Source organism: Petaurus breviceps, unplaced genomic scaffold, assembly GCF_028583685.1.
Source record: "Petaurus breviceps papuanus isolate PSGF00001 unplaced genomic scaffold, PetGlider_PUasm1.0 90895, whole genome shotgun sequence".
Taxonomy (NCBI): Eukaryota; Metazoa; Chordata; class Mammalia; order Diprotodontia; family Petauridae; genus Petaurus; species Petaurus breviceps.
This window is the reverse complement of record NW_027187372.1, coordinates 35,235,053-35,251,575: the sequence shown is the minus strand read 5'-3', so window position 1 is coordinate 35,251,575 and position 16,523 is coordinate 35,235,053. Positions and strand designations below refer to the sequence as shown.

The window sequence follows — 16,523 nt, the reverse complement described above, 5'->3', positions numbered from 1 at the left end:
TTTCCAGATTTGGGTGGTTAGGTGGCACAGTGAATAGAGCACTGGCCCTGGAGTCAGGAAGACTTGAGTTCACATCTGACCTCAGACACTTAACACTTACTAGCCTTATGACCTTGGGTAAGTCACTTAACCCCATTTGCCCTTCCTTCCCCCCTCCAAAAATTTTTTTTCCAGGTGAAAGGTGGTGAGCATCTGACCTCTGAGGGAGGGGTCAGATCCTTAAGACTGTGGAAGGAAAATCTACAAGACCTGTCACCTGATCAAATGAGGGAAGTATAGGAGAAGGAGACATCAAGGCTAACTCCAAGGTTATGAACTTGGTACACTGGGAGGATAATGGAACCCTCCAAGGAAAAAAGAGAAGTTTCAAGGAGGACACGTTGAGAGGTTTTGTTTGGAATTTGTTCAAGTATTTTAGTATATTAATGTGAGTAAATTTATTAAAGTGATCACCAGGCTCATCATTGTATTTTTCATGCACTTCTTATATAGCTTTTAAAGGTTTACAGAGTGCTATTACATGGGTTATCTCAAATGGCGCCCCATCTCTCCTAGGTAGGCACTATAACTGTTGTTGAGTTGTTTTATGCCTGACTCTTCATTGCCCCATCTGGGGGTTTTCTTGGCAAAAATACTGGAATAGTTTGCAATTTCCTTTTCCAGCTCATTTTTACAGATAAGGAAACTAAGCCAAATTGGGTTAAGTGACTTACGTAGGATCACACAGCTAGTAACTTTCTGAGGCTGGATTTGAATTTGTGAAGATGAGTTTTCCTGATTCCAAGCCCAGTGGTCTATCTACTATACCACCTTACTGCGCTCCAGACACTAGAATTATCCCCATTTTATAGATGAGAAAGAGAAGAAGTACCCTTTGACTGGGCAAATTACTTCTCAATGCCTTGGGCAGTTCACTAACACCTTGAACTGCAGGAATAGACCTGCATTAGTAGAGGAAGCTTCATCACAAATAGTTCACTCTAACAATTTAATCATTGCTTGTTTTGGTCTGATCCCCCTGTCTCCCATTAAAAAAAAAAACAGATGAAGAAACTGAGGCTGATAAATGTCCACAGTAACAGTAGATTTCTGATAGAAAATTCAATCCTAGATTTTCCTGATTTCTATTCCAGTGTTCTATACACTACCAGTACACAAAACAAGAGAAAAATAAAAAAGAAGATATTGGGAATGTTGATTAAAATTTTGCCTAGAGCTGGACTTGGCAGTATTGAGAAGGTCTCATTGCTTTGTTATTTAAACTCTGATTAAATAATATAAGTATAAAGATGACTGAGGAAGGGGCTGTCCTCTCTCCCATCTCAGCATTTGGAGTATATCTTTCCCTACATCATGTGGGGAAGAGGGAGAAAATAAAATATATATATTAGACCATGCCACTTCCACTATTGCCAGTTACTCAGACAGTCTAGGTCTGGCAGAAAGGGAGAACTGTTTTTTTTCACAGCACCAAAAATATATATATATATATATTCTCTCTTGAGTCCTCAGAGCATTTCTTTGGGGTTAGAGTAGGATTCTCTAGAACTAATGTGAGTATCTTGTGTGTTTTCTCTGTTTTTAGTTTCTTGTGAGTTCTTTGAATTTTCTACATTTTCTTTGGAATCAAATAAAAGTTGTCCTATATGACTTGAGTTTATCACATTAACTACTTGCATAGGAGCTAGGGACCATGCTACCCATATTTGGGAAAATATAGACATAAGCTCTATTTAAGCTTTGATTTGTAGAGTTTTGAGAGATAACTTCAGGGTAGGCTACAATGAGTCAAAGGGAGAAAATAACTCTTTAGACACATGGGAGCACAAATTCAGAACTGGAAAGGATGTTCAAAGTCATTGAGCCCAACACCTTCATTTTATAGATTAGAAAACTAAGGCACATGGGGCAGCTAGGTGGCACAGTGAACAGAGCACCAGCACTGGAGTCAGGAGGACCTGAGTTCAATTCTGGCCTCAGACACGTAACACTTACCAGCCGTGTGAGTTTGGGCAAGTCACTTAGCCCCAATTGCCTTCCAAAAAGCAAAAAAATGAAAAAAGAAAAGAAAACTGAGGCACAATGAGACTAAGTGACTTTCCCAGAATCATATACCTAGTTAGTCTCTAAGGAAGGATGTGAACTAATGCAGAGAGCAAGCTAGAACCAACTCTTTGAGAGCTGATTGTTAAATATTCAGTGTGATCACGTCAACTTCTAAAATCAGAAAAAACAGGGCATGATTTATTGTTTTGTTGATTATCTAGACTTAAAGTGATAGAGGAAAATGTGAATAAAGCAAGTTAAACTTAAAAGTATGCCTTACCCATGTTCTTTTGAGAGCTGGTTGTTAAACATTTATCAGAACACTCCTGAGTATAAAGTCTTTCTGATTCGGAGTCTAGCATTTTATGCACTACCCTATCTGACTACCCTGGGCCTTGTGAGTCCAGGGTTTTGGGGGATAGGAGAAGGAAAGGCACTCTGAATGAAGGCACACAGAAATTAAGGAAAACTTCTTAATAATGACAGCATCCCAAACGTGGACTGGACTATCTTTGTAGGCGATGGGATAGAAGGAAACTTGGAGGCAATTCTACCCAATCTCCTTGTTTTATAGAAGATAAAATTGAGGATCAGAGAAGTTAAGTGAATTGTTCAGTCACACCAGTAGGGTCAGGATTTGAATTCAGTTTCTTTAATTCCATAGCCAGAACTCTTTCCAATGTATGATGCTAGGACAATATGACCCTCCTTCCCCTCTTGCATTGAGAGCTGGTTATCACAGTGCTTCTTGCTTCTGTTTGTCTCCCTGTCTCTCTGTCTTTCTCTGTCTCTGTTACCTATAGCTCTGTCTCTCTTTGTTTATGTTTCTTGCTTTTTCTCTGTCTCCCTCCCTCTCCCTCCCTTCCTTTCTCTCTCTGTCTCTCTGTCTCTGTCTGTCTGTCTGTCTCCCCGCCCTGCCCCGCCTTCAGTAGCTTCTCCTTCTGGCCTAAGTGTTCCTTTTCTTAAGTGCAATGAGTGGATTCTAAGATTGCTTAGAAATCAGAGAAGCATGTGTATTTGTCTGACTTTGATGTGCCAGCGTTTCTCTGCATATGTCTCCCTTTGCGGTGTTTGGGAAACGTGGGTCTCTAAGATGAAGTGTTACCTCTTGTCTTGGCAACACTTTGAATGAATAACCCAGTCACTCTGAATTCATTTGGTGTTTATGGGAATATCATATGTAGTTCCATCGACATCCCCTAACCATTATAATGCAGTTACCGTAGATAATGCTCTCCTAGTGCAATATGTTATCACCGTTTTAACAGCCTGACATACGATCAGCTCATATTATCACTTAAATGAATCCATTAAGCTCCTAGAGGCTTCCAGGAATCAGATGCAAGAGTATCGAATGGGCAAACCTGTACCACTTTCTAGGGCTGCGGGCCATGTCAGCAGGATGGAATTCCTAAGTGTTGTCTAAGGGTAACTTCAGTGGCTCCTCTAAGGACCAAGGACAGAAATAGATCTCAGAACACTAGCAAGAGATAGAGCTCAGACCAGACTCACCAACTTGGACCAGAGAAGGAATGTGGAACCCAAGAGTAATACTTTGAGCTAGAGTTAACTTCAAAGTCAGGCGATAGTAAGGATTTGAGAGGTTTGTTTTGGAAGGAAGCAGCAGATGACCATTCCAATAGAACTGGACATAGCCAGGGTAATTGGATGCCTGCGGGATATGACTTTAGTAGCAATGAGAAGCTTCTGCCTGCTTTCAAATTATCTCTTCTTCCACCTATTGCTTCAGCTTAAAATTCAATCTTTGAATTAAGAGAACTCAACAGAATGCAAATATTCCTGGGAGGGAGAAAGTAACACATTAATTTGGTTATCAGTCATTTGCACTTTATTATGGGTGCGTTCACAGAAACAGAATTTTAAAACTTATTTTATCAAATATTTTCCAAAGAAGGATAAGTGAGAAGAGGTTTGAACAGGTATAGTGCGGAGGACATAGACTATTGAATGGGGTAAGGGAGGGTGAACACAAGTAGGAAAGGATGGGAAAGTTTTCCTGTTTCAAAATTTGAGTTGATGTGCACACATTCCCGCCAGACTTTTTATTGCCTGGATATAGGAAACTTCTGATAAGAAAATACTTTTATCGTGGCAACCAACACCTACTGTTTAGTTTACAGTTATAGAGAGTTACCTTGGACATTGAGAAGTGAAATGACTTGCTCAATATCACATATATGTCAGCAGTAGGACTTAAATATAGGTCTTCCTGACCCCATGGTTGATATTTGTCCATCAATGCCTCTCACCTAGGTGTCAATAGGATTAAAAAAAAAACAAGCATTGTTCTGCTCATAAAAATCTAACACCATATAGGAGGGTTTATGTCTTTTTTTTCTTTTTTTTGTATACTCTCTCACTTCACCTCAACCTAGTTGGACATGCAATAACCACTCACAAGTCTGACACAACTAATAGGCATGGAAGGTTTAATATGTTTGATATTTCTGACCCGGACAGGTTGATCCCTCATCTCCTCCTACTTCCAGGGGCTCACCATGTTGGTACTAGACAGTTTAGTCTCTCGATCATCTTTAGTACTGGAGCTCAGAACTCCCAAACTTAAGCAATCCACAAGCATCACTCTCTCCATCAGCCGGGACTACAGGCATGTTACACCATGTGTTGTTGAAGGTCTTCCTTTAATGAAGCTCCTACAGACAGTAGGAGCTGTAAATTTGGGGGTTTTGACCTTTTTTGTATCCTGGACCCCTTTGTCAGTCTGGTGAAATCTGTGGATACCCACCTCAAAATAATGACTTTAAATGTAAAAAATAAAATACATAGGATTACAAAAGAATAAATTATACTGAAATACAGTGTGTGTATGTGTATGCACATACATATGTATGAATACACATATACACACTGTATTTCAATGTAATTAACATTTTGTAATACTATGTATTTTATTATATATGTGTGTGTGTGTCTGTATGTATGCATGTATATATGTATATAAATGACTCTTTCAGTTTCAGGACCCCTGAAAGTGAAACACAAAGAAATGGTTTTATTCACCAGCAAATAAATGCCTTGGGTAGCAAGTTACAACTAAGCTGGTATTTACAAAGATGCAGCCACAGACCTATGCCATGGAGTCATTACAGAATCACAAAGACAGTTAATGAGGTCATTTGGTCCAAACCCCTGTCGCCAACAGGTCTGTACCCAAACTCTTCCAGATGAACAGATGGTGCACACTCTCTGTCAGCTATCCCAACAGAGAGATACAAAGGGAGTGTATGCTATGGAAAAAGAATTTCATGCTCAGCCCTACTGACTTCTTTCATCCTGTTCCCTGAAATTTGGAGGAGAGACTCATCAAGCTTTGTAGAACCCTAGCAAAAAAAAAAAAAAAAAAGATGAGCTCCTCTGAAAAGGAAAGAGTCTTCACTTTCCAGAGCCAGATTCCCTATAGGGAAAGACTGTAAAGGGTTCTGCCCCCTCCATGGTTAACGGGGCAAAACATGGCACTTCCTCTGCTTTCTAGGCTGCCACCATCACATAAATTGAAACAGACAGAATTACCATTGATACAAATTAAAAACAAATAAAAAGGGTACACAGAGCTGATTCTGAGAGTTCAAACTCCATTACCAACTGATTTACTGTGCACTGACCTGTGATTGTTTGCAGGGGGAGAGAAGCCCGTGTGGATCCCATCAGCCTGGTGGCCACGTTGAACACCAGTCAATAAGCTATTTAATTTAATGGGAAACAGTATTGACGAGGCTGAGAATGCAGCTCACAAAAGATACAGCTGCAGAGAGCAGATAAAGTCTTCAACCCAGCTTCAGTCTTTGGGTGTCCTATCTTCCTCCCCAATCCCCACCCCCATACCCACTCCTTTGGGGCATCTTGCTCAAGAAAGCCAGAGAGTCCGTTCAAGGGATTTTATGGGTGTTAGAAACCCAAGGGGTTAAGGGGCTCAGGGGAAGATTTGTTGTAGCAAAAGATGTAGTCAGAGAGCAGGGGAATGATTGGAAAGGAAATGGAAAAGAGATCATCGAAAGGACAATGTTGTGCTCTGACCTTTCAGAATGAAGGCAGCCAGAGAGAATGCAGTCTTTCGGGAAGGAAAAATATCGGATGTGGCTCATGAAAAGGAGATTCAGCCCATCTGTTTGACTTTCCTTAATGTGGTCGATTCAAGAATGAAGTGCTCTCAGAACCAACACAGGGCATAGAAGTAAAGCTGGGACAACCAAGGCCACAATCCACTGAAACCACAGTAAGGGATTCTGAATGAGAAAGTAGTGCTTAGTACAGTAATAGATTTATTCAGCTTTTGAAAGTTGTTTGAGCAGTTTCTTCTCAAATAATCATCTGAAGGCAAGTAGGTAGAACAGTAGAGAGTACTCGACCTGGAGTTAGAAAGACCTGTGTTCAAATACAGCCCAAGACTTACTAACTATATGACCCTGGGCAGGTGACTTAACTTTTGTCTGCCTCAGTTTCCTCAGTTGTAAAATGGAGAAATAATATCATCTACCTCCCAGAGTTGCTGTGAGGATTAAATAAGATAATATTTGCAAAGGGTTTTGCAAATCTTTAAAGTGCTATGTAAATCTTCTTCCTCTCCTCCTCCTCTTTCTTCTTTTCCTTCTTCTTCTCCCTCCTCCTCTTCTTCCTTCTCTTCTTGTTCATCCTCTTCTTCTTCTTCCTCATCCTCCTCTTCCTCCTCCACTTCCCCCTCCTCCTCCTCCTCCTCTTCCTCTTCCTGCTGCTTCCCCTTCTCATTCATAGAATTACCTTAGAATCAGAGGATTTAGATCTGGAAGGGACCTTAGCATCATCTTATTTATTCCTCTCTCATTCTACAAAACGCATAAGATGACTTATCCAAGGTCACACAGGTGGTATCAGAGGCTGGATTTGAATCCAGGTCCTATGGTTACAAATTGAGTATTCTTTCCATTATGACATAAATTCCTAGATGAAGAAACTGAGGCCATTCCACACATGAGGGGATCACACCTTTAAAAGACACTGAGATTGAAAGGAAATGACTTAGTCAAGGTCATGCAGCTAGTGAGGAGTGTCAAAGCTGGGACTAGAATGCAGGTCTCCTAATTCCTAGTTTGATGCTATCTCCACAACACACAGAGTAGTGTAATGAGTTAGGAATAAACATATTCAATGTCTGCTATTCCCACTCTTAACAAACATTCTGGTATCTTTATTGGTAAATAAACTCAAGGATCTAAGGTTCACGAAAGGAGCACTTCTCTTTTCTGCCCTCAATCCATCCTCCTTCCAATCATTGCAGAGTGTGGTGAGGGCCAAGGCTAGGAGGAAGTGATGGGGAATGGGAATATTCATGGGGACAAGGAACCTCTACGGTCACCTTAAGCATGTTCCAGCACCTGAGGACTCCCCTCCTACTAATTTCTATGGCAACAGTCATAGGTTTGGAGATGAAAGTTGTCTCTCGAGGACATGTCAGGGAGCATAACATAGATTGTCTGAGTGATCTATCAAAAGGAGTTAGGGCAGCAATTATGTAACGTTTTGGCTTCAGGATCCCTTTATACTCTTAAAATTTATTGAAGATACTCCAAAGAGTTTCTCTTTATGTGGGTTATAGCTCTTGATATTCACCATATTAGAAACTAAAATGTCTTAACATTATTAGAGAAATAGTTTTAACCTTGAGGACCCCTTGAAAAGGTAGAGGACTGACTTTGGGAATTGATGCATTACAGGATGCAAAGAGTCACATGACCTGGGTTCTCATCTTGGCTTTGCCACATATGCACTGTGTGATTTCAACCGAGTCACTCCATTTCTTTAGACCTTAGGTTGTTCTTATTTAATGAGGGAAAAGTCATCCTTATCTCATTAAATTCAGGACAAATGATACAAAAATGGTGGAGTCATTCGAAAGACATTGAAGGAAAACAAGGTATTCAAACCATTCAGTAAATCCCATTTGAGACTCACCTCCTTGCTTCCATGAGTTACCAATTTGATTCAACAAGCAGTGTAGTAAACACCTACTCTGTGCCTGGCATTGGACCGAGGCTTTAGAATAAACCAGATAAAACCAAAGCAATTCCTGACATCAAGAAACCTATATTTTATTGTGAGAGGCAACAGATATACCTATAAGTATAAACAGAAAATACAATGTAATTACAAAATAAGTTCATGGATTTGGGAGAAGGGCAATAGTAGAAATAGGGGAGATTTCCTATTCTCAAGCTCTTAAGATGAGCCCTGAAAAAATCTAAGAATTCTTATAGGTAGAGGTGAGGAGTAAGTGCAGTCCAGGCATGGGGACCAACCTATGCATAGACACTAAAACTGAGCAAATCTAGACTAGATGGACTGAAACATAGAATGTGCTATGTAGGCTAATATATGAAAAATCTAGAGAGGTAGACTAGTGCAAGATTATGAAGCAAAGTAGAGGGATTTGTGTTTTATACTAGGAACAATTGGAAGTCACTGTATCTTATTGAGTAGAGGAGTGACATGGACAACCCTGTGTCAGGCATGTAGAAAATAAACTAGTGAAAGGAGAGGCTTGAGACTCGGGGATCAGTTAGGAAGCTATTGCAAGTAAGAGGTGATGAGGTCTGGGACTAATGTGGTAACAGTGTAAATAAAGGTATGGGGAGAGAGAGGAGAGACAGATATAGTAGATATAGAATCTGTGGGGCTAGCATGGGAGGAGGAAGAGTGTAGAGTTAAGAATGAATCTAAAGTTGTGAACCTGGGTGCTTGGGAGGATGGCAAATGCCCCAATAATAAATCACTAGGCACCAGTATTCTTCCTTATGGATGTCCCTCAAATCCAACATAGCTGGGATATGAATAGACAATGGCTAGAAAATGTGGGGGGAAATAAAACAAAAATAAAAACATTGCCATTCTTCATCTTCTTCCCCTAAATGATGTGAATCCTTCCCTCCAGCCTTTCCAGTTAAAAAGGCAAGGAAGCAAGCCTTTCTCCCACATCAGTGAAGTCCACAAGACAGTTGACCCACTTCTCTCTTCTGCCCTCAACCCATCCTCCTTCCAATCATCACAGAGTGTAGTGAGGGCCAAGACTAGGAGGAAGTAATGAGGAATGGGAATATTCATGGGGACAAGGAACCTCTATGATCACCTTGGGCATGTTCCAGCAACCTGAGGACTCCCCTCCTACTAATTTCTATGGCAACAGTCAGAGGCTTGGAGATGAAAGTTGTGCTCTGAATGTCATAGGCAGCTCTAGAATGTGCAGGAAAAATCTTTAAGAAGTAAAAGGGTAGTGATTTGGAGAGAGAGGCCCGTGGCAAGTGTTAATGAGGCCCTGTTCCCCATGTGGTCTGTTCCCTTAGAGAGGCTGGATAAACCAGAAGGAGGAGGCACTGCAGCTGAAAAACAGGACAAGGAAGGGGCTGGGAGTGGGGAAGGAGAAGGCTTTTTTCATTCACTCAATCAATTATCATGCATTTATTAAGGTCCTACCGCTATGTCGGCCAGCTTTGGGAATAGAGAGACCAAAAAACACTCTCTACTCACAAGGAACTTATATGTTATTGGGAAGATAATAAATGCATATATATGTATGTATGTATGTCTATATATACATGTGTGTGAGTATATATAGATATGGATATGGATATGGATGATATACATATAGATAGATATAGGCAGCTAAGTGGTATAGTAGATAGAGCACCAGGGCTGAACACAGGAAAATTTGTGTTGAAATCTGGTCTCAGATATTTACCAGCCACATGACCCTGGCAAGTCACTTAACCCTGTTTGCTTCAGTTTCCTCATCTGTAAAATGAGCTGGATAAAGAAATAGCAAACTACTCCAATATCTTTACCGAGAAATCCCCATTGTTGACTTAACAACAACAACAACAACAACAACACATATATAATATATGTATGTGTGTATATATGTGTGTATATGGAGAGAGAAAGGAGGAGAGAGGGATGGAGGGAGGGAGAGAGAGAGGGAGAAATGGGGAAGAAGGCCAACCTGCTCAGTTTTACAAGTAACCCTAGAGGGTTGCAGAAGCCTAAGAACCCAAGGACAGTATCAGAAGGACATAATTCCAGTGTGGTGGGCATATAACATTCATTCATCCTCTGTGCCTGACAATCCCTTCAAGAAATAAAACTCATTTTTCATGTTGATAGTGTTTCCTAGCCACCTGTGCCCTCACCAGGCTCCTTGCAGGAGACTGTCCCAGGAAAGAAGTCATGAGGACACTTCTCTTTTACTTCGTTTTTTAAAAAATCTTAACTTAAAAAAAAATGAGCTTACCAAATACATATGGTAAAAAGGGAGGGGGGAAGGATTGTACATGAAACTTTGCATATTTGTTATCTTTAGCTTGTTTTTCTTTTAAATATAATAATTTCCTTTATAAGATTATAAATTGTAACAAATTAAAGTAAATTTTAATATAATAAAGTCAGTATGTAATTTTTAAAACTGTCTTGCTTGCTTGTTATTATGTCTGCCAATATTTTCCCATTTAGTCCTCTTTTGAGTTATAAAAAAACCTTAACCCCATGGTACATTGTGGACTAGTTCATGCTGGGGGGGTGTGGCCACTTTTCACCGTACATATTTAAGTAGTCCTCAGTATTCCCCCGATTTCAGGAAGCTAAGGACTGGTGTAGGCTATGCTAAATTTTGGATTCCATTTCAGGAATAATGAAAATAGACACAGGGCTGCTGCTAATTCCATGTATTGTCCAACAAACATCTTTCACCCTGTAAATCCACCCTAGCACATTGCTATTTGAACCTGAGAACTTTCTGCCTTATACCTAAGACAGATACAGTGAGGAAATCAGAAAGCCAGAGAGGTTAAACACCTTCCCAAGCTTGAAGATGGCAGGCCTGAAATTTGAACCATGTCCCCTGACTCTATCTCCAGGACTTTTATACTACATGATGTTACCTCCTAAAATGAAAGGTGCTGGAGAGAAGCACCTTAAGAAGGAGGCTCATAGAATTGCAACAACAAATTATTGGGTAAAATAACAGAGAGAATTTGTTGATGGTCAGGGCTATGAGAAAGCAGTTAGTAGTCTCAAAGAAGGGTGGGGCCTGCATCCTTCTCTAGTGAAGCCAGGACATCTTACTTAACAGAACTCTGCCAGAGCCCAGCGTCCACTTGGAATTCAATAGACGGTGGAAAACAGAGCTGGCACTCTGTTCATAAGGCCATATTGAGATTAGCCAAAGCCCCTGATTCTTTTCTGAGTCCAAAGCAAACAGCATCAGAAACGAAGAAACCCTAAGGAGGTAAGAGCCCTGTGGAGGGATGCTATATTTCCACCCAGAGGAAGCCAAAGATGCCAGGCACATTTACAGTGCTTGAACTACCCAATTCCCTTCAACAAACATGCCCAGCCAAGCAGTGTCAAAGCTGCGGGCTGGCTGTTTACTCTGCAGAAGCATTGGCTTTGTTCAGACCTGAGATGGGAGCATATTATCAAGCTCTGGGCCTGGGAGGGGTGCCTGCTGATGAAGGAAGGTCAAAACTCCTGTGGGGTAAGGACAGAGTGATCCTTCGATAGCACCCCCCCCCCATGCCTGTCATTTGCTAAAGCGGCTTCAATCAATCAACTAACTAATCTTCCAATAAATAGAAGAATTAGTCAAGAATTAAGTTCATGAAGGTTTTTAAGATGCAAGTTTTATTTCCAGGCAAGCAAGAATAATGATGGTTGACCACTGATGGTTTGGTAAGATTCAGAGTCAATATGGATACTCACATTTTCTTGATTTTTATTCCCTTATGCCAAATGACCTCTTGAAAGCAAAGTAGATAAATAAGGTGGTGCAGGAGATAGAGTGTTGAGCCTGTAGTCAGGAAGATCTGAGTTCAAATGTGATCTCAAGCATTTCCTAGCTGTGTGACCCTGGGTAAGTCACTAAATCTTGTTTGCTTCATTTTCCTCATGTGTCAAGTGATTTGGAGAAGGATATGGCAAACTACTTCAGTATCTTTGCCAAGAAAACCCTTAATGGGATCACAAAGAGTTGGACAATACTGAAATGATTGAACATCAAATATATTCCCAAACAAGTTCAAAACTTTGTGGGATAACCTATTCAAACCCAGCTGATTAAAATGTAGAGCTGTTATAAAGTTTTGCTTTCTCTGTCACTGAATCCCAGGATCCCAGGATCTCAGAAGGTCAAAGCTGGAAGGGTCATCAAAGTGTAGAGGTCATCCAAGGTCTCTACATTTTAAAAATGGGGAAACCAAGGCATAGAGAAGAGAAGTGATTTGCCCCCAAGTCACCAGCTAAATAGTGGCACAGAATCCAAAAGTTTGGTACTTCATTATGGTAATTAGAGTGTTTCTGTTTGTTTCCTAAAAGTCATTTTGTCTACCATCAATAGAGTATAATATGACCAAAAAAAAAAGCTATTAAATCTCTAGGATCTAATCTGTTATTATCTTGGCCTTAGAAAATGACACACCATCTCAGCTCCCAAGGTAATGCCTTTTATACTCCACGTAAAGAAGGAAACATTTTTCAGTCAAATTCTACTTCCAGATATGAATAGCATGATTGGGGATTTGCCATTAGGTGCATTCATTTGTTAACTAGTTGATTAAAGTTTAATGTACTTTATTGTGAGCAGGAGGTAATATTATATGAATATTAATATAGTCATTTATTCTAGTTCTACCTTAAATAAATAAATGAATAGTGGCACAGACAAAATTTGATCTCATGTCTTCTGATCCTCTGTTCTGTACTCTCCACTACCATGAGAAGCATATTAGCTCCCTACCTTCCTTCTGGAAACTTTGCACATCACAGATATTTCTCTTTTGTCTACTAGAAACATTGTCTCCATACATTTCAGCAGAGGTGATGAATTTCTTCAATGGAAATATTTTTTCGATTTTTTTTGCTTTTAAAAATCAAATAACAGGACTTTACTAAAAGAATAGCTATTTTCACTAATGGGACAAGAAATTACAGTTGACCCATTATACAGTATTGCTATAAAATTGACTTATAAAACATTGAGTATGATATTCTCCAAAAGTGAAAAAAAAAGCACAGAAGCAGGATTAAGCATTGTTTAGTGGGGGTAACAGGAAGATTTGCATGTTATCAGAGAGGCATTGTATCATAATGGAAATGATGACCAGCATTTATATAAAGCTTTACATTTCAGAAGTACTGTATGTATATTATCATTTGATCTTTACAACAACCTTGGGAAGAAGGTGCTATTGTTATTCCCGTGATATAGATGAGGAAACTAAATCCAAGAAAGGTTAATGATTTTCCAAGGGTCATAAGCTAATTAAGAATCTGAGACAGATTTCAGCCCACCCCTCTTACCTGCTGTACCACCTAGATGTCTCTAGTGCAAAAAGGGCTAGGATCAGAGTCAGGGACCAGGGTTTAATTCATACCCCTGTCATTACTAGCTATGTTACCCTTGACCTACCATTTAACTTTATATTCCTTTTCTGTAAAAAGAGAATCTATAACAATACTACCTATCTACAGGGTAGTTGTGAGACTCAAATGAAATAAGGTATGAAAAACCACTATACAAATATTAATTGTGGTTATTTTTGCAGGGACCTTTACCCTAAAGTTTACTAGTTCCCATTTCTTCAACTGAGAGCCTAGGAGGCTATATTTGTTTAGCTAAGATCTTTTCAAGAAGGGCAAAGAGGAAAACAACCCCTCACACTAGTCTTTGTCAATACATCTCCCTTCTTCCCGTTTCCCATCTGAGCCTTGGCCCAAGCACAAGTGACTTTAGTTAATCTCAGCATGGCCTTATGAACAGAGTAAAAGCCCTATTCTACAATCTATTGCATTCCAGAAAGATGTTATAAACCAAGAGGTCTTACAAGGAAGATATTTTAAAGTATAATACCTGATACCGAAGACATTTGCCTAAGCATCCTTCCAACCAGCTCTCAATTTTATAGTTAGGTGGCACAGTGGATAGAGTACTTGGTCTGGAGCCAGGGAGACTTGAGTTCAAATCTGGCCTGAGATACTTACTAGCTTTGTGATCCAGGGCAAGTCACTCAACCTCTGTCTGCCTCAGTTGTCTCCAATGTAAAATAGGAATAATAGTGGCACCTACCTTAAAGGACAAAATGTGTTAGATAATATTTGAAAAGTGCTTGGTATAGTGCCAGGTGCAGAGTAAGTCCCTAATGAATGCAGGGTTCTTTCCTCTTCCTATGAGGGGTCTGCATGCTAGCCCTCCCTCCATAAACATAAAGGGTCTTTATAAGGGTTCATTGGACACAAAGCTCTATTCATCAGGGGATAATCGTAGCTAATGGGCAAGAGGCTAATGTCAGGGTTACCACATTCAGTTGCGGGTTGCCAAAGTTCAAAGATATCCCTCTCTCTGGGGCAAAGCAGCTCTTCCTAGATGTTATCTAGACAGGTACACTCCCCAGGAAAACCCACATCTTTCTCCTCCTTAGCCATCCATTCCCAGAAGAGACAGACTTTCTCTTCTCTCCCCACACTGTACTCCAAACACGACTTGTCTCAGTGTCCCCTCTGGTCAAGACTATGAAGCTTTCTGTTGGGAAGACAGCTGGTTATTCCTGCTGGAGAGATATTTAAAGTTGGAGGAGTTGGCACTTACAGAGCATGAGGCTCAGAGATTGGGTATTTTTAAAATGTGAGCATCTGCATTGTTGGCTAATAAATGAGTCATTATTTTTTTTTCTTTTTGCTGCAAACCAAAATAATAATAATGGAGATGCCTCGTCACAGCACCCTAGCTTTCATACTCCCAGCACCTTGGCTGATTTTACTAAAAATATCCTTGAGAACAGCTGACATCTATATGGCACTTTCAAGTTTTTACAGCGCTTGGCATATACCATCTCATTTGAATTTTTGATCATCACAACAGCCTTGTGAGGCAGGTGCTACAGGTGCTATGATCTCTATTTTACAGATGGGGAAACTGAAGCTCAGGGAGATTAGATGACTCAAGCATGGTCCCAAAACTAGTTAGTAGCTGAGGTAGAATTCAAACCTAGATCTATCCTGACTCTCTTACTCCATCACTCCATGTTGTGAGATAAGACAATGATGGTTTTCATTTGAGGAGCTTTGGAAGGAGGTACATTTTAATGTAGCATGGGACGATAGAGGATGGGATCTTAGAAGTACAGCCCCCAACACAGTGTCTCCTAGGAGCCTTGTTTCTATTATTCATCTAGAAACTATACACAGGGGCTCCTCAGCCAGCCAAGAGGTCAAGCTGTTCAGTGTCAGAATAGGAGGTAGTTATGAATGCTGAGCCCCATGAAGGGGATGTGCAAACTAAGATTAATCTTAAATTATGTCTTAAAAATAATTTTAAACCTGTCTCTTAAATCTTAAACCTGTCTCTACATTAATTCAATATCTTGCTTCTTTCCCACTCTTTTTCTCTCCCTTTCCTATCTTTTCTCTTTTCTTTCCTTCTCTTCTCCTCTCTTCACTTCTCTCTTCTTTTTCTTCTCTTCTCTTCTTTACTCTCCGCTCCTTTATCCTCTTCTCTCTTCTTCTTTCCTTTTTCCTTTCCTCCTCCTCTTCCTCTTCCTCCTTCTTTTTCTTCTGCTCCTTACTTCCTCTTCTCTATCTTTCTGTCTGTGCCCTGTCTTTACCCTCTTCCTCCTTTTTTCTCTCCCAATTTGTCTTTTCTCTCTTCTAATCTCCTCTCTTCTCTTCTTGCTCCTCTTCTTTCTTTCCTGTCCTTTCTTCTCTGTCTGTCTGTCTGCCTGTCTCTGTCTCTCTCTCTCTGTGTCTTTCTCTGTGTCTCTGTCTCTGTTTCTATCTGTCTGTCTCTGTCTCACTCCCTCTGTTTCTTTCTATCTCTGTTTCTGTCTGTCTCTGTCTCTGTCTATCTTTCTTTCTCTGTGTCTCTGTCTCTGTATCTCTCTCTCTTTCTCTCTCCCTCTGCTTCTGCCTCTCTATCTCTGTCTCTCTCTCCCCCCTCCCTACCTCCTCTTTCCTTTTCTCTCTTTCTCTGTGTCTCTATCTCTTTCTCTCTATGTGTGTATGTGTCCCTCTTTCTCACCTTCTATCTCTGTTATGCATTCTCTTTTTCTTTATCATTTGCCTATGCTGAAGGAGATGGGAAAACCAAGAAAGAAGGAAGCCAAAAGGAAGCAGGAAAAAGCCAAGGAATAGAAACTGAATGTTGTTACATTCCTTACAATGGAAAGAGTCTTCTCATTCTGATCCCTGGAGGGAAAAAAATAGCAAAGCTCCCTCTCTCCTTTGTTAAGTGCCAAGTAAAGAGGCTCCTAGTTGGGGTGCTAGGAAGGCAATATTCTTTTCAAGGAGACTCATGCAAGTGTATGGGGCTGCTTAGGCATTATGTTTGCCTATGGTTCCTTACTCAACTTGAGGTAGGAGTAACCCTACTCCTACTTGAACCTCTTTCAGATTTTGGAAAAACTCTTTAAAAAAAAAGGAAAAAT

The 16,523-nt window shown here is 40.3% G+C and overlaps 1 long non-coding RNA gene across 1 annotated transcript in view; it reads right to left on the bottom strand.

The window, feature by feature from the left end:
* Positions 1 to 5,765, bottom strand: part of LOC138150957 (uncharacterized) — a 40,338-nt gene extending 34,573 nt beyond the window's left edge. The window contains exon 1 of the long non-coding RNA XR_011165704.1: positions 5,691 to 5,765. This is a non-coding gene — a long non-coding RNA (uncharacterized lncRNA). The remainder of the gene's footprint in view (positions 1 to 5,690) is intronic.
* Between the last annotated feature and the right edge of the window lie 10,758 nt (positions 5,766 to 16,523).